This window comes from Globicephala melas, chromosome 7 (assembly GCF_963455315.2).
Source record: "Globicephala melas chromosome 7, mGloMel1.2, whole genome shotgun sequence".
Lineage (NCBI taxonomy): Eukaryota > Metazoa > Chordata > Mammalia > Artiodactyla > Delphinidae > Globicephala > Globicephala melas.
In genome coordinates this window covers 52,610,735-52,629,481 of record NC_083320.1, presented here as the reverse complement: position 1 = coordinate 52,629,481, position 18,747 = coordinate 52,610,735, and positions in this window count along the sequence as shown.

Genomic DNA, 18,747 nt, shown 5'->3' with positions numbered 1-18,747 from the left:
TGGGGTCACAACAATTATATTAGGAAATTCTACAATAAATGGAAGTTCTTATTAAAATAATAAGTACATTTCCTCTAAATAATTCAAAATGCTTTTGTCGAAGTTATATGATTTTAGTTACACGTGCACTCATTTTATTGTGGGTCTTTAGTAGGGAATTACACCTTAAGGATAAAATCCAAAGTGACCCCATATTACATGGAATTTTCTCCATAATGCTCATGAGAAATGTGGTCCCATAATGCTCTGATCTCCAAATTGTAAATTGTCAATATCTCTTCTACAGATTTAGTTTGTTTCTATGAAGCTATTTCATAGAGAGGCTGCATGATCGTAGTAGAAAAAGCACAGGGTTTGGAACCAGATAAAGCTGGTGTCTTATTACTGCTCTGACATTTATGTGGCTGAGTGAACTTAGGCAAGTTACTGATTCAAAGCCTCAATTTGTTCATTCCCCACATAGGGACAAATACTTCATATTTACACTAAAGATTAAATTATGTAATGATCATAAAAGCACCTAGCACATAACAGGTGCTTAGACAATGCTCTCTTCCCTTACATGAAAGATCATGGATCGTAGGGATTTCTGTGCCTTTGTTAAGTGTCCTAAGAAGCTCTTTCTTCTGAGCATCTAGAAGAAAAAACATAGATTTCAGGAGAGCAGGAGGAGTTCTGTTGTGTCTTAGTGAGTTAGCCAGTGTTTGGTACATAGAGATGTTCAATCAGTTGAAGAAAAGAATGCATGAAAATGTTTCTGAGGTTATTTTTTCACTTTATGACCACCAAAAGCTGATTTCTAAGAATCATGACATAAAATTGTTCATTGGCAATTGTAAATTATTAAAATTCCTCAGCACCTCTTTTTACATCCTTGCCCACACCCCTATAATTCCAAATAAAACCAAAATTTATCTATATTCTTTCCTCTTTGGACTTATTTATAAAGTTATATTATTTCATATTTGTTTTCTTCTACATTTATTCCTATTAATAGGCTAAATCCAGTAGGATATGAGCATAACAATGCTTGTCTAATCTTTTACTCCAGTTGCTGTCCCAACTGGACCATGCAGACTTTCCCTTTATCATCCCCTAAAGCTATCTCAGACAGATCCCATAACTCTTTAATCATTATTAAAAAGATATTTTTAGTTAAAACATGGCTAACCCAGTTTAAAAGCATCTACCTTATATTCAATTTCATTATCATCTCTTCCCCTCTTCCCAGGAATACCTGAACTTCATCCTGAAGTGGAAAGGAGGCACAGTCTACTCCTCCACTCATTTCCCCCCTCTCACTTCTGGATCCATATCTCTTTTGGGGTTGGAGTCTGGGAGGAGGGAATAAGATAGGTGGAAAGGGACAGGTGTCTCTTTCATAGTTAGTGTTGTGGTCTTCTCTCTGATACTGCTGTACTTTTGGAGAATCCTAACTGGCCATTGATGTTCTCTTGCCAGCAGACACAAATGCTATCATTTTCATTGAAGGCATGGTTGAGTTCTTCAGGTGCCCTATGGGGACATCCTCATTACTGCCAAGATTTTTCCACTTCTGCTTTTTCATGTATACCCCAGCAGGGTACCCATAGCTGCTCGTTACTAGGGTTATTTTTCCAGCAGGTGGTCATCTTGGATAGGGGTCAGGCTAACTTTCATTGTATCTAATTGAGCCACAAACTTACCATGCCACATGATGGAACTGCAGGTTGCTACACTGTTGAACTCTTCTCTGCCCTGCTGTCTCTCTCTTCTTTTCTCACTAGTTCAGATAAATGCAGGAGAAGATCAGAAAATTTGCTGCTGCAGAAGTATTCTAATGGGGAATGAAATGCCAGTCTTCCTTACTCACTGGCATCCTTAACCTCTGTGAGTGATTCTTTGGGATCTCCTTTCCCTCAACTCTGTGGACTCTTCCTCTGAATACAGCCAGTATCTCAAGACTCCTGTGACTCCCTTCCTCTCACATCTCTCTCCTATTTAGTTTTCAATGTGTATAGACTGGGGTTAGGAAGCTCTGGGATAACAGCAGAAGGTAATAGAGATAGTTTGTCTGTCTTCTAATGAATTCTGAAGTGGTTTTTCTTTCCTCTTTAATTTTGTTCTCTTGAGAATATCAGAAACTTGGCAAATTTTTGTCCTCAACTCTGGATCCTAGTAACCAGTTCTGCTGAAATAGGAAAAAAACCTATTACCATTCTGTTAATTTCTAAAAAGTAGTGCTGTATTTTCTCTCCAAAATTTCAAATCAAAATGATGAATTTCTAATTTATCGTACGGATAGTATTCTATCTTTACCTTAGGGGGGAAAAATTGAGATAAAGGGAACTCTAAGAGGAGCAAATTTCTAAAAATTTCCTCCAGTAAAAGAGTACAACTGTCAAAGGGTGGTGGGATCAGGGTAAACAAAATTAATCGAAGCCACTTGCTGAAGCAAGCAAAAAATACTTATAATATGTCATAAACTTTTAGTAAATATGGCTACGTGGATACAGGTGGAACCAGCTTAACTCCAGTTTTTCTTCCAGATGAAACCATGTGCTGTTGTGAGAAGTAAGAAATGGAAATCTAAGCAAACTCTGTACGCGGAAAGGCACATCTCGTCCATAGGAGGGATAAGAGCCCTCTAGTGTAGACCCTCGTCCTGTCAAAAATCCATACCAGCACTCACTCAGCTGTCTCAGCAGGAAAAGATCAAGTACATGGCTAACCCAAATGGAAAGCCTGTCAGTGGTGGGCTTTTCTCTAACATTTTTTTTTTTTTCCTGATGGGTTCCCCTGAATATGGGAAAACGCTTTTCTGAATCTGAAGTCTGTCTCTCCAGAGAGCTGGTGCCCTCTCTACCTTAGACATAAAAGTGCCAACAAAGAGGCCAGATTCAATCTCACACAAAGACTGAAACTACTTATATATGTCATTTAGAAAGTAGATTCAGGTCAAGATATTTAAAAATCTCTATTTTAGGATTTTAGAGATGATAAAACCTTTCATTTATTCTTAGAGATATTTGTATCCAAGTAAGAGACTTATAAGGAGTTTGTAGCATATAACAAGTCCAGAAATTATTTCTATCCTTTAGATATCAAGAATTTCAACACATATTTTCAAACATGAAGTTAAGATTAAGAACAAGTTTCTATCATACCTTCAAAAAAGAAAATTCTGAAAAACTTCATTTTTTGAACAACAATCTTAGTTACCTACTGGAAGAGTTCAATCCCATCAAAAAGTGGGATTGAACCAAAAAGAGGAACCTGGTATCAGGAATCAGAGAATATTATACAGGAGAGAGACAAGGAGAATCCTCTTAGTGATAGTGAAGGGAAATACAAGGATGAGAGATGTGTACTAGTGATACATCACTACAGATTGGAGCAGAGGGATATAGAGAGGTCTAAGAAGATGAAATTGAGAGAATGGCTGATAGTAGATAATATAGGGAAGAATTAGAAAACTAAACAAAACAATTGGGAGAGGTTATAAAAGAAAAAATGAAATCAGCTTATACTACATGGCTCAGCTTTTAACATTTACCTAATCATAATTACATTAAAAATGAATGCTGATCTAACCAATTATAATTAACTGGATCCTAGGTGGATGGGAAATATGTGGGTGAGGGAGAGTGGTGGTGAAAAAGCTAACTCCTTATCATCCATAGTAAACAGAAACATTTTTTAAATGGCAGCATAAACCTAATGTTTTGTAAAATGATTTTTGGAATGTAATAGTCAAAGATTTGATAGTGGTTGCCTCTGTGGAGGATATAGAGAGAATCCTTGGGACAGTAATAAAACTTAGAAAATTATTGCTGGTACATTCTTCTATAACATATAAAAAAGATAATCTCTAGATCCATCCGTGTTGCTGCAAATAGCATTATTTCATTCTTACTTATGGCTGAGTAATATTCTATTATGTATATACACCACATCTTCTTTATCCATTCATCTATTGATGGACCCTTAGGTTGCTTCCATGTCTTGGCTGTTGTAAATAGTGCTGCTGTGGACATAGGGGTACATGTATCTTTTCAAATTATAGCTTTCTTCAGCTATATGCCCAGGAATGCTATTGCTGGATCATATGGTGACTCTATTTTTAGTTTTATAAGGAACCTCCATACTGTCCTGCATAGTGGCTGCACCAATTTACATTCCCACCAACAGTGTAGGAGGGTTCCCTTTTCTCCACACCCTCTCCAGCATTTATTATTTGTAGACTTTCTGATGATGGCCATTCTGACTGGTGTGAGGGTAACTCATTGTAGTATTGATTTGCATTTCTCTAATAATTTAGCAACATTGAGCATCTTTTCATGTGCCTGTTGGCCATCTGTATATCTTCTTTGGGGAAATGTCTGTTTAGATCTTCTGCCCATTTTTTGATTGGGTTGTTTGTTTTTCTTTGATGTTAAGCTATACGAGGTGTTTGTATATTCTGGAAATTAAGCCCTTGTCAGTCGCATCCTTTGTAAATATTTTCTCCCATGCTGTAGGTTGTCTTTTTGTTTATAGATTCCTTTGCTGTGCAAAAGCTTTAGAGATTATCATACAAAGTGAAGTAAGTCAGACGGAGAAAGATAAATGTCATATGATATCGCTTATGTGTGGAATCTAAAAAAATGATGCAAATGAACTTATTTACAAAACAGAAATAGACGCACCAACATAGAAAACAAACCTATGGTTACCAAGGAGGAAGGGGGGAGGGATAGATTAGGAGTTTGGGATTAAAATATACATACTTCTATATATAAGATAGGTAACCAACAAGGACCTACTGTATAGCACAGGGAACTATACTCAATATCTTGTAATAATCTATAATGGGAAAGAATCTAAGTGAATATATATATAATGAATGTATATATTTATATATATATAAAACTGAATCACTTTACTGTACACCTGACTATAACACAACATTGTAAATCAACTATATTTCAATAAAAATTTATTAAAAAACAAATATAAAAAAGAAAAATTTTGATACCAATGAAAGGAAAAAATAAATATTATAAAAGAATTGGAGAAGAGATACTGGGTACATTACTGTAGGGACTGCTAGCTGCTCCCATTTGTCTCCTCTCCTCTTCCTCCATGATAATGGAATTTTTAGCTAATCTCATAGTATCCCAGAATAAAATCCATATTTATCAGCTTCCTATGCTAGTAGGTTTAGCTATGTGACATCTCTGGCCAATGAGATGTAAACAGCATTGTCCCATACCAGCTTCTTAAAGCCTTCTTTAAGAAATAGTATATATGTGCTCTTTGCTTTCTTCTTCATCCCTTCCTCAGTCTTCATTTCTCTCCCTATTCTGCAGCTGGGAACATGGTTGCTACTATCCAGGACCATAAACTTAAGGCTACTCACAACTTAGTAATAAAGACAGGGGGAACTGGCTCCCTGACAGGGGAGCACCCTATCTGTCCTAGACCACTAACCTTCTAAAAGACTTAACATTTATTTGGGGTTTCTTACACTTACAGTTGAAGTTAATCCTAACTGTTAAGTACATTTTGCAATATTAATATTAAACTTGTAATTCAAGATAAATGAAAATAAGAATCAGACATTAGATTAAGAAAGAGAATATTATGTTTCTCTTTTTTAAAAATCAAAACAATAGAATTCTGGAGCCACTATAATCAGAAACCTTCTTAGAATGAAATAAACAGAATAGAAATGTTCAAATATATATAGAAATGTGATTAATAATGCAGTTCAGATCAGTGGGTTAAAGTATGACCAATGGGTTGTTATAAAATATATACATATAATACATAAATATGTATATTAAATATGTAATAAATATATTGAAAGAGTAGAAACTTTTCTGCGACTGAAAGAGTGAAAATCAGCTTATGCAAAAAAAAGGAAAAAGTAGTCCTACCATTCATCAGGCTTTGGGTACAGACCCAGAAAAAGCCTGCTCCAAAGTTGACAGGAACCACTGTGTCTTCTGAGGTGATACAACACCTGAAAAATGCCAAAACAATACTCTTCGTGTAACTACCGTTTTTGTACTAATGATGCCCCCAGACCACTTTGCTGCACCCGTCTGCTACTTGGGATACACAATTGCTAAGCCATCCTTGTCTGGTGACAGCACCCAATCCGAATTCATCCAGCTTCTCCAATCCCACCTCAGAAATAGTAACCAATTCAGAACTGATCCCAGAGCCCCTTATCTCCTCTTCAGAATACTTGTGTAGGAACTCAAAGCTTACAAAAGAATTTTCTCTCCTTCTCTCTGTCTCTGGTGAAGGGCAGCATTCCATGGTTCCTCTGGAGTGCCTTGTCACACTGAGTCGATAAATCTGATTTTGTTGGACTACAGGCTTGTACTAGTCTTTGGCTGATTAGACTTTAACAATATAATTATATATCTCATAGTTTCTATGTACAAAGTTGGAACTTTATATAAACATCTTTTCTTAAGATAAATTTCAGATAAATTAAAAATATTTAATGAAATGAAATTGGAAATGTACTTAGAATAAAATTACATGATTATCAATGTAATATTTTATTCAGACGGTTTTTATCACTGATATCAGAGCTCACAAAGGAAAGTGTTGCTAGATTTAAGAAAACATTTTGAACTTTTATGTAGTAAAGGAAAAAAATAGTAAGGAAAATTAAAAGGCAAATGACAAATGGGAAAACGTTTGCAACATATAAACTATAAAATAACATGTCTAATTTATGAAAAGACTTTGCCAGTAAATTTTTAAAAATACATATCTCTACTAGAACAATAGACAAAGGATCAAGCATGAAAATGTTTCAAATAAAATATGAAATTTCTCAACTTTACTAGTAATCAGAGGAATATAGATTAGAACAGTGTAATGAGTTGAATTGTGTTTCCCAGAAAGATGTGTTGAAGTACAAACTCGTAGTCCTGTGAATGTGACCTTCTTTGGAAATATGGTTTTTGCAAATATAATCAAGTAAGATGAAGTTATTAGGGTTGGTCCTAATCCAATGTGACTGATGTTCCTAGAAAAGGGAAATTTGGACACAGACAGAGACATACAGGGAGAATACCATGTGACCACAGAGGAAGAGATTGGAGGGATGTGGCTGCAAAAGCCAAGGGGCAGCTAAAGATTGCCAACCACCAGTAAAAACCAGAAACGGGCAAGAAAGGTTTCTCTCTTGTAAATATCAGAGAAAGTTAACCGTGCTGGTACATAGACTTCTAGCTTCCAGAACTGTGAGAAAATAAATTTCTGTTGTTTTTAAGTCACCCAGTTTGTGGTATTTTGTTATGGCCGCCCTATGAACCTAGTAAAAACAGAAATAAGGTACCATTTTCCAATTCTCAGGTAAATATCAAGATTACCTTCCTAATTGCTGAGGATGAAGTGGGAGTTAATATAACAGTTATCTGGAACAATATTTATTGGCATAAATAAAAGTCGTATATATTGAACCTCCAGTTCTATTGCTAGGAATTCATCCTAAAAATGAGTGGAAAAGTGGGGGAAATATATAATGAGTATAAAGGGTGATGTTTATAATAATGTAAAATTGTAAAGAATATCTAATATTAGCAAGTGGTTAACTAAAATGGGCTATATTACCACCCTTAAAATTAAAAAGCTATATTTGTTGACATGGAATTTTGATATGTTTTTAGTAGAAAAAATATTCACAGAGAATTCCATCTATGAAACACTTGAAAAGATATAATCCAGAGTTTTAATAGTGGTTATTAGCTGCAAGATAAAATTATTTTTCTTTTGTTTTTGCCTCTATGCACTTCCTCAGTTTGTAAAATAACAAATGTGTACTTTTTGATTACATGCCAATTATTGATTCATTATTTTAACAAATAGAAACAATAGTTTAAATCATATTCTCTTCCTTTAGAGTCAGTTGGATTTCTTCCATTTTTTTCCCAATTAAGGTACTTTCAACTGTACTAATTATGTTTCTGCAGGGATATTAAGATTAAAGGTAGTAAATAAATGTGACCAATACATTGAACAAGCAGTTTTCACAAGGTATAATTGAAAAGCAATTTTATTTTGTCTCTCACAGTCTCTTTAAATCTAATCAGTGGGTATTATCCCCACCTTGACAACTGGATAAAATTTTCCTCTGGTTACTCTTAGGTAATAGAAATCACACACACACACACACACACACACACACACACACACACACACGCACACATACCAGCCACGAACACTCCAACTAAATATCAAGGGAAAGTGAGGAATTGCTGGACATCAGAGAAGACCAGTACTTCTTCAAGAAAGTGCCCTAATTCCTGGTTGATGAACAGTGACCCAGAAGTGTTTGCTGCTTTTGTGCTATAGAGCCAAGTTGGAAAAACCCCAGTATCACCAAAATCTACTTCTCTCCCATGTGTGAAATCAAGCCTTACTGGGTCTAGCAAGAGGCAACTTTTGAATTCTTTCATGTTCAAGTAGATTTCAGTGACATTGAGGGTGTTCCAACGTGGCCAGCCTCTCTTAATCTCAAGCTCTTTGTTGATCCCAGAGCTACTTTTTTAAAAAGATCCAGCTTAAAACACTATATACTTAAAAGGCTGGCCAGAGGTCTTTGGATGAAATTCCCTCTCCTCACAGTGAGTGAGAGACTTTGAAAGGAACCCAAGTTGGCATAATGAAGGGCATAGAAGTCCCTGTTGCCATTGCAATGCTGGTGACTGGCGAGTTCAGTCTAACTGTAGTTGTATCCTGTGTTTCCCCAGATGCTATGAAAAGTATCCTCAACAGAATTGTCATTTATTTTACCCTTCCTCCAAATACCATTCTCACTTCCTTGTCTTTAAATTGGAGACTCAGGGATTTTATAAACACTTATTTACCTTAATTCTTTTAAGATACATTCCATCCCACCCCCTTCCAAAACTAACTTTGCAGTTTCTTACAAAAAGCACTACATTGTCATAAGAAACAATGTCTTAAACTTCCTGGGAGGAAGATGTTAAAGCAGCTGGCCAGGATCCATGGGATTCATTCTCTTCCTTCACCAGAGGAAGGTCCCCTAGGGAAGGAAAAGAAGGCAGATGACCCAGTCTAATCTCCTTAACAAATGGACCTCTGGGTAAATAGACTAGCTATTTGCTAGGAGGAACAGACCTTATCTCTAAAATGCCATAGTAGGATATCCCTAACTAAGGATTACTTACAATAAATGGAACCCAGGATAAATGACATGGCTCCTTGGAAAATGTTGCATAGGCTACAGAGCACTACTGAGTATGAAGCTGAGACATTTCATAATTTAAACATGGCCTGTGCATGAGGAACCCAAGAGCCTCCCTTTAAGAACTTATTATCCTGGGCTAGAGATGCATGTCCCATGTGGGAGGAAAGGACCTGGGGAGCCACTGTTGATGTCCTAGAGCTCACTCTGCTTCATCTGAGCCTCTTGAATGCCTAATATTCTTATAATTATTTAGCAAGCTTTGATATTGAGTAAAATATGAGTCATATGAATCTGGTTTGACAATCTGATCCTGTGTGCTGGCTCATTTCTTCAACTTCTCTTTTAAGAGGTTCGTTTTAGATTGCCCTACATTAATAACAATGAACTTTTTCTAGGAATTTTGTGACTACTTCCAAAATGTGTCATACTGATATATTCTTGACCTTGATTTCAACTTATTCATGACTGGCATTATATTTCTATTTTGGGAAAGGCATCTATAGGTTCCATTTTTGCAATTAAGTGCTTATAAATGTTTCCAACATACATTTGGTTTGTTATTCCCATAATTGTTATTTGAACAATAAATAAGCTGCTCCTAATGGACTCTGTATCCATTTTTTTTTTTTTTTTGGTAAGTTTGTGTCAGCTTCTTAAATCTTTAGAATCATTTTAATTTCAATTGTTTTCATTTTCCCTCCCTGAATTTTGAATTTTATTTTATTTTTCTGGTATTAAGTCCTATAGACAAGGTCCTTTTTTGCTTCCATGTGTCTAAGTCTAGTCCAGATCTTATATTCTGCTCTTGTCTGGAGACCCTACTCTTTTTCCTGGTTGGTATCCAATGACTACATCACTTTATTCTTCTCTCTTTAGTCTTCTCTTTTCCTGCCATTTTATGGTGCTAATAATTTGGCTCTTTTTACCTAGGAAAAAAAATCACTGAGCTAACTTAATACAGTTGATACCAGTATCCCTAACAACTATCATAATGTCAAGTGTGTAAAGAATTGTGGCATTCACTCTTGGCTAGGTCTAATTATAAACAAAGGCCCTTTGGGTATTAAGTAAGTTCAAGAAATATTCACAGCACTGTTCTGGAAACCAGAAGGCACAAAGATTGTATTCTAATGGCTGTGGTAAGGATTGTACCATGGTACAAGTCCAGAGGCAGAAATGAGAGAAATAGAAGACACCGTGGTTGGAGCAAAGACGAATTGATTCCTTTTTAGTTGGAAAAAATAAGAAAGCAATAATATAAGAAGTATCACTTCAACAATGAGTCTTGATGCATGGGGTTGAATAGTGTATTAATAGTCTCGGTCCTACAGAGAAATAGAACCAATTGGCGGGGTGGGGGTGGAGAGAGAGAGAGAGAGAAGAATATTAAATGGGATTTATCGTAAGGAATTGACTCATAAAATTATTGAGACTGAGAAATCCCACATTGCAAGCTGAGGACCCAAAAAAGCCAGTGATGTAAATTCTAGTTTGAGTCTGTAGGTCTGAGAACCAAGAGTGTAGTACCAGTCCAAGAGCAGAAGACCATTGTCTCAGCTCAACAGTCATGCAGAGAGAGAATTCAATTGCATTCACTTTTTAAATTACATTTGAGCACTCAATGGGTTGGATGATTCCCACCTACATTGGGGAGGACAATCTACTTTCCTCAGTCCACCAATGCACGTGCTAATCTCTTCCAGAAACACCCTACAGACACACCAAAAATAATGCTTGACCAAATATCTGGGCATCTTCTGGCCCAGTCAAGTTAACACATAAATTTAACCATTGTAAATAGAGTTCAAGGGTAGGATAGAGTAAGAGGAAGGGGACAGAAAAGGCATGACAGACTAAGAGATTAGCAGAAGCAGCATGGAGAAAATGACTGGAAATTTAAGGCTTCTTGGGTTAATTTGCAAAGGGTTGTCCTGGGTTGTCCCATGTATTGTCTGTTTTGAAACAGAAAACAATTAGGTGGCTTTCTGTACATGACAAGGATTACAGAGTAAAGGAAAATGCCGTGAGTATTTGAAGTCCTTGAATGAAGAGGTCTACCTGAGAAAGTGACCATTTCTTACTAGCTCTGCTGTCATCATCCTGGACAAGTCCCCATCACCTCTCTCCTTGATATAACTCTGAACTTGGGTCCCCATTTCTAATTTTGCTCCATTTACCACTCCCCAGGACAGCTGGAGTGATTCTGTTAAAACTTAGTGAGATCCTGCCATGTTGTTTGTGCTCAAAACCCTCCAAAGACCTCGTCTCCCGCAGAATAAAGCTCTAGTACTCCTTGTGACCCTCAAAGTGTCCTTCCCACCTCCCCATCTCAGAGTTCATCTCTGGTATCTTGCCCTTCTTCACTCCTCAATGGCAGCACTGGCCACCTTGCTGTTTCTTACTCATGCAAGATTGACTCCTGCCTCAGGGACTTTGCAATTGCTGTCTCTGCTTGAGGGTGTTCGTCCCCCAAGATGTGTGTGAGGCTCATCTCCTCATTTCCTTTAGGTTTTCACTCAAGTCACTTTCTCAGTGAGGTCTTTCCTCAACACAGAATCTAAACTTTCAACTCTCACTCCCCACCCTTCACCCACATTTCATGTCACTCTTCTCTGCTTTTATTTTTAGAACTTTTAACTTATTTAATGTACTACATATTTTATTTATTTTTACTTTATGTCTCCCAGGGAGACACCACAAAGGCAGGGAATCTTGTCTGATTTGGTTACTGCTGTATCTCTCCAAGACCTAGAACAGTTCCTGGCACATTATGGTTGCTAATAAATATGTCTTGGCTGAATGAATAAATTAATGAATCTCCATTGGTATATATTTTGTATGCTAAATTACAAATGTAGTATTTTGATTTCATTATACAACATGGGAAATAATTATTCAAAAAATTTTAACATTTTGTAGTTACAAAGTTTGTAATGCTCCATGGTGTAAAAAAACGTTTCTAAGATGGAAACTACTTCTTAAAATTTAATTAAAAATTTAAAAATATTATAAGGAAATCAAAAGACAGCAGATATTTTCCATCTTGTCTTCTGACTGGGGTGCTGACTCTATAACAATTAGGAACTTCATTAGTGACCATATGGCCAAATGATCTCACTATGGACCTTTGAATTAATTTGCATTTTCATTATAACTCTGCTTCTAAGTTATATATATTATGTTTGGTCATGTATGTACTCTCAAGAGAATTGGAGAATTCTTATTTCATTGAAGAATATATATCTTGAGATGGAACCTAAGTAGTATGTACATTCCAAATTTGAAAATATTTAAATCACTAGATTATTAACAAAAGTAAAAACAAAACTGAGTTGTTTGCTTTGTTTGATGTGCCTCTTGCCACTCTCCATGTATATCTACAGGAGAACCTCTCACATGGTAATACCATTATTTGTTTACTAAGTAGATTTTGTGAAATTTAAAGAAAATCACCATTTGAAAGTTAATTATGTCTATTTAGGTTAAATTTCTAAGTGTAGGATAGACCTCTTAATTCAAGAAAATTGAGAACTTCTCTCCATCTCATCTACCATCGTTACAACCAAAACCATATTAAATACAAGACCAGGCAGTAGCTGCTACCTTGGGAAAAGTATTACAAGACCATTATGGCTTAAGGGTGACTGACCCTCCCTGTCCACTGTCCTATAGATCTTGTCAGTGGGGAGGAAGTAGTGATTTAGAAAAGGGACTTGGAGTCTCCTGGGAGGAAAACACTCAGCAAGAACAGGAAAGGAAATCATGCCACCTCCTGTGCGCACATGCATACACACACACACAAAGAAGATGGAGTTTGGGGTACAAGATGTTTATTAGGGGTCAACTCTTATGAGAGGAAGGAGAGGCAAGTAGGACTGGGCAGAGGAAAAATTTGAACTGTGATTCAGGTCTGACAATGCCCAGGACAACCTGGCAGGGAGCCTGGCATGGATCCTGGAGGTGAGTGTTACCTGTCAACAACCCATGTTAAAGTGCATTTGTTGGGCCTTTTTATCTGTGCCTCATTCAGTCGCTGGGTGTGGCTGCTCTGGGGTGAGGCTCCTAATCACACTTTCTCTTGGCTCACTCACCCTGGGGAAGCCAGCTGTTGTGTTGTGAGACAGCCCTTCAGAGAGGCTCACTTGGTAAGGGGCTGTGGGTCCACATCAGTAAGCTTGGAAATGATGCTCCAAATCCCCCACATAGTAGAATCGTCAGATGAGACTGCAGCCCCAGTCAACAGCTTGATACAACCTCATGAGTGACCTGAGCCATATGCTGATTCATGACCTATAAAAATTTGAGATAAAATTCTTGTCTTAAGCTGCTAAGTTTGACGGATAGCTTGATAGCAGCAATTGATAGCTCATACAGCTGTGACAAACCCTGAAGGCAGCTAGTCCTTCCCTGGAGGAGAATCTGAGTGGCACATCTTAATATTCAGTATAGCCTCCCCCCCACCCCCGCATTGGTCTCTTGTATCCCCTTTTCTGTATATGTTTGAGGAGCAGCTCCTCCAGGATTCTTGTGGACCTGAAATTTAAAAGAGGGAAGTTAGCAGAATCAACTCCAGCCCCACTGCTGCAGTTGACCTCAGGGCCAAAACTGCTGCTTTCTTTCCACTGTACTATTCTTTTTAGACTTCTTGCACCCTTAGCCATCACCTCTGCTGGTCTTGGTGGCTCATCTGGTAGCATTACCCAGACTGTCATTCTTGAGGGGTCCAATCTCTTGGTTGCCATGTTCTTCTCATACCTGCATTGCTGTATCTGTCTATTTACACTTAGTTTGGCAAGAGATTACCACAAGGCCCCCAAGTGGATTAGCTGGGTCCTATATAGGTATCTTTTCCGGCCCCCGTTGTGTAACAGCAGTTCTGCCTCTTCCTGATGATCTAATTCAGTTATTCCTGCCAAGATGATGACTCCTCTGCTTGCCCCAGATCCCTAGACAGCAGTCATAGCTTATAGGCTTGCATGTTTTCCTTTGGTAAAATTGTCACCCTTTTGTAGATCAGGACTTTTAACCCTGCAGAGTGCAGAATTGAAGGGACAGGGAGCACAAAGTTCCCCATGGATCTTTGGTTATGATTGTAAATGGGGCAATGAAGACTCAGTTGTCAATTGATTGTTAATGATGGTGGTCCCCATGTTTGGGAGTGAATCCCCTAGGGCATTCCTTTCCTTTTCATATACAAAAAGGGACATCCCTTGGGATGCCTAAGGGAAAGGTGGTTTCATCACACTTTCCTTTAAGGCCTCGATGGCTATGTCATTCAGTTCTTCCTGTAAAATTAGGTTGGGGTTGTTGTTGAGCAAAATATACAGAGGTTTGGCTGCAAGAGAGAAATTTGGAATCCAAGTTCAGCAATTACCAACTGGCCTGAGAAAACCTGTCAGTTGGTGCTAAGTTTTGGGTTTGGGGACACTTAGGACACCATGAAATCTATCTGGATCTAGGTGTAGATCTCGTTCTGATATCAGATGCCCTAAATATCAAACCTGAGTTTGGGAAAATAGCAATTTTTTTGGCAACCTTATGTCCCTTTAAGGCTAAAAGCTTTAGCAAGTAGATGGTGTCTTCCTGTGAGGAGGCTTGAGAAGAAGAGCAAAAAGGCAAATCATCCACATATTATAACAAAGTAAAACTCTAGGGAACTTTATATCATCCATTTCAACCTTTAGAATTTGCAAAAAATAAGGACTCTTAGTATAACCTTGAGGCATTACTATCCAGGTGAATTGTTTTTCCTCCCAAGTGAAGGCAAAAAGGTATTGGCTAGCTTCATCAGCTGGAATACTAAAGAATACACTGTGTAAATCAGTAACAGTAAAGAATTTACTTCCGGTGGGAATGGATGTTAGTAATGTGTGTGGGTTAGGAACAGCAGGGTGTTGAGGGATAACAATGCTGTTTATCGTTCGGCGGTCCTGGATAAACTTCCACCCTTGGCCTTTAGGTTTTCTCACTGGTAAAATGAGAGTGTTCCAGGGGCTAGTAAAAGGGATCATGAAGACTTGAGCCTTGTAATCTTTTATTATGAGTTTTATGCTTTGAAGGGCTTCTTCACTTGTAGGATATTGATTAATTCTGGGGAGAGGTTTGTGGGGTCTATCTGAATTTTGATGGGAGGTATACTGTGAATTTTTCCAACATCAGTTGGAGATTTTGCCCATAAGGAAAGTGGTAGCTGATTTAATAGGGTCAAATGATCAGTGTTTCCAGAATCTGCTCTAGTACCATCAGAGATGAAACAAATAAAAGTTGTCAGAGTGTCATTTAATTCACCTGGTTGGTTACTTTGATGACAACTGTCAAATTCTAGAATTATTGAATACTTCCCCCTTTTGGGAGAAAGAAATTCTAGCATTATACTTCTCTAAGAAGTCTTGATGTAATAAATGGATAAGGGCAGAGGAAATAAGGAGAAAAGGGTGTATATCTCTCAAAGGGCCTAAAAAAAAAGGAAATACATTCAGAGACAGGAACCTCTTGAGTTTCATGAGAAATCCCAACTATTTGAACTGAGTTAGTATGCCGAGGCAGGGGCTGTTTTATTGTAGTGGGGTTGAGCACCAAGAGTGTAGTTCTAGTCAATTATAAGTGGAAGAGATTCATCTCCAATCTGGAGAAACGTTTCTCTAAACTGATTAAGAAGAAGGGTTGGGAAGAGCCCCTGTAGTTCCTCAGAGCCCTGTCATTGAGAATTGGGAAGACAAAGAAAAGGCTGGTTAGAGGGCTGAAGGTACCTAAAGCTCTTAAATTCATAACAATCTCTTTTCTAACATTCTGGCTCTTTGCAATAATAGCAGAAACTTGGAGGGTTTTGGTTTCGTTTAGAAGCCTTCATTTGTTGGAGCTGAAGATTAAGAATTTTATCCGTCTTCCTTGGAGGTAACTCATTTGGAGTATGAGAGAACTGGTATGCCAGATTAACTAAATCTGAAGTGGACATAGTTTCCAATTTGATCGTGGTCTTTTGTATTAAAAGGGAAAGGTCCTGGTTGTGCCTATTAATAAAGAGTTAGAAGCTACCCAGGTGGAATCAACATCTTAAGGAAGATCAGAATTTTCTTTAAAAACATTCTGAAGTCGATTGTGATAATCATGAACAGATCAGTCAGATTTTTGTGTACAAGCATGAAGTTTGTTCCAATCAACAGGCTTTGGAAAGGCCCTCGGAATTGCTTGATGAAGTCGCCTAGAGACTGTCTAAGCCTAATCATATAATAAGTTAGCTGGCTGGTTTCCCAGTTGTAATTCTGGATACCTTTCAGGATTTTCCCAATTAGGGTTTTCATCCAGTGCTGGGCCTGGCCTTCACTGACAAGCATATGAACTAGCTGATATAAGTCAGAGAACCCAGGTTGATAAATGTGAATGACTATATTGAACTCCTCAGAAAATCTGTGAGGATCTTAGGTTACTTTAGGAGAATCTTTGTTGGTGGCTTGCAGTTCAACTTTAGTCCAGGGAATATAAGAAATTAAGAGTTTAGCTTCTGGATCCTCAGAAGGCTTAATTTTAAAGGAAGAGATTCTGACAAGTTCAGAGGAAAAGGGAGTGGGGAGAGTTTCAGAGAAAAGGGGAAATTTGGTGAAATAATTAGTATGGGGACTTGAGGTTATAGTGGAGACACAGGAGTAGAAGGAATGGAAGAAGGTGGCAATGGAGGCAGAGTCTTGCCACGAGGAGCTAAGGGAGAGAGACAAGGTGGCACCAGAGGTGCAACCCGAGACAAAAAAGCCAAGGAAGAAGAGCCTCGGGCTTCAGGAGTCATTTTATCTTTCTTCAATCGTTAGTTTGCCTCAGTTAATCTTTTTTTTTTTTCTTTTTTTTTTTGCGGGCCTCTCACTGCTGTGGCCTCTCCCAATGCGGAGCACAGGCTCCGGATGCGCAGGCTCAGCGGCCATGGCTCATGGGCCCAGCCGCTCCGCGGCATGTGGGATCTTCCCAGACTGGGGCATGAACCCGTGTCCCCTGCATCGGCAGGCGGACTCTCAACCACTGCGCCACCAGGGAAGCCCCCTCAGTTAATCTTAAAATAGTATTTTGCAGAGAGGCAAATTTAGATTCCTGATAGGGTTGAGAAACCTCAAATTACCATTTGAAGTAAACATTCCACTCAGTTCTGGAAATTTTTGAGCTATTACAGTCCAATTCAGTTTCAAGGAAATTAAGTTTGGGAATTTCCCCATAATGGCCATTGGTATTCTAAACTGCCTTTGGTCAGGTCGGTCCATTTGGTTAGAAATGTACATAAAGAAGGACTGCCGGTTTTGAACACAAAATAGGCTGGAATCCCTGTAGGTGGCTCAAAATACTTAGATAACTGGGATCCCATTTTCTAGAGGTTTTTCCTCTAGAGTAAAGAACAATTTTCAAATGGCTTGAACAGCTTAAAGCACAACCAGCTCAGTTCAAACAGCTTGCAAGCCTGACTACCAGCCAGTTCAAAGGAAACAGCTTTTTTCTGGAGGAGCCATGTCAAAGGCTTTATCAGCCAGCTTCCAGAGAATAGCCCTCCCTAAGGAGAGGCCAGCAGCTGTACCGGCACAGTTTCATTTGAAGCAGCCCCTTCCTGAGGGAGTTGGGCTGAAGGCATTTTCAGCCAGCTTTAGTTGAAACAGTCTGATCTCAAGATCAGACTGAAGTGCCAAACTAGTCCTCACATACAGAACAAGGCCTTAACCAGAAAGACGAAACCTTTAAATAAATCTTGAATAAAGCCTGGAGAGCTTCAAATGCAAGGAGAGCATGGCCTCAATTCCAGGAGGAAGCCCTATCTTCAAATTCCAGGGTCAGAGAGAAAAACAGTGAGTGACAACAGGCTCAGTTGTAGATACCACACCTGTTTGCTCACCAGCCCCAGAGCCATCGGGAATGTTCTCTGGTCCCACCAAAATGTTGACCTAAAACAAATAGGCTGCCAGATATTTCTCCAGCAAAGATGGAGTTATACAGAATCAGCAGAGAATCGCAATTTCGGGTCTGCACCTGTGTTGAACCCCCATGGCAAGGGAAGGAGAATGCTTTTAGAGAGAGGAGAAAGAAGTTGGGAGGGCTGTAGTAAACAGTCTCTGGCTTTTCACTGGCCGAGTCTTTGCCGGGAAGGAAGAGGAGTCTTTCTTCTTCCTGTTGGGCTCTGCTGTCACCATGGGGCATGAGAACTTCCACTTCTGGTCTCCTAACTCTGTTTAGTTGAGGTTTTTATTTATTAGGGTTTTTTTTTTATAGATTCCATACTTTGGATCAGGCCTTTCATAATCCCTCATATAGAGTGCTGCCTGAGGCCCTGGGCAAAAAGAGCAAACCCATACCTGGAATACATGTTGTATCTTGTCCTATGAACATAAACTAATGGTCCCTTCTGGATGGAGATGGCTCATGTAGCTAGATGGGCGCCTTGAACAATGCCATATCAGGGGCTCCATATTGATGTCTGTTGTTGGCAGGTTGGAAATCAGTAGCTAAACTGGCCTTGATAAGTGGGAGTCCATGTTGGGCCAAGTTCTTTTCTGCCACTGTGACTACTTTATTCATCTGGT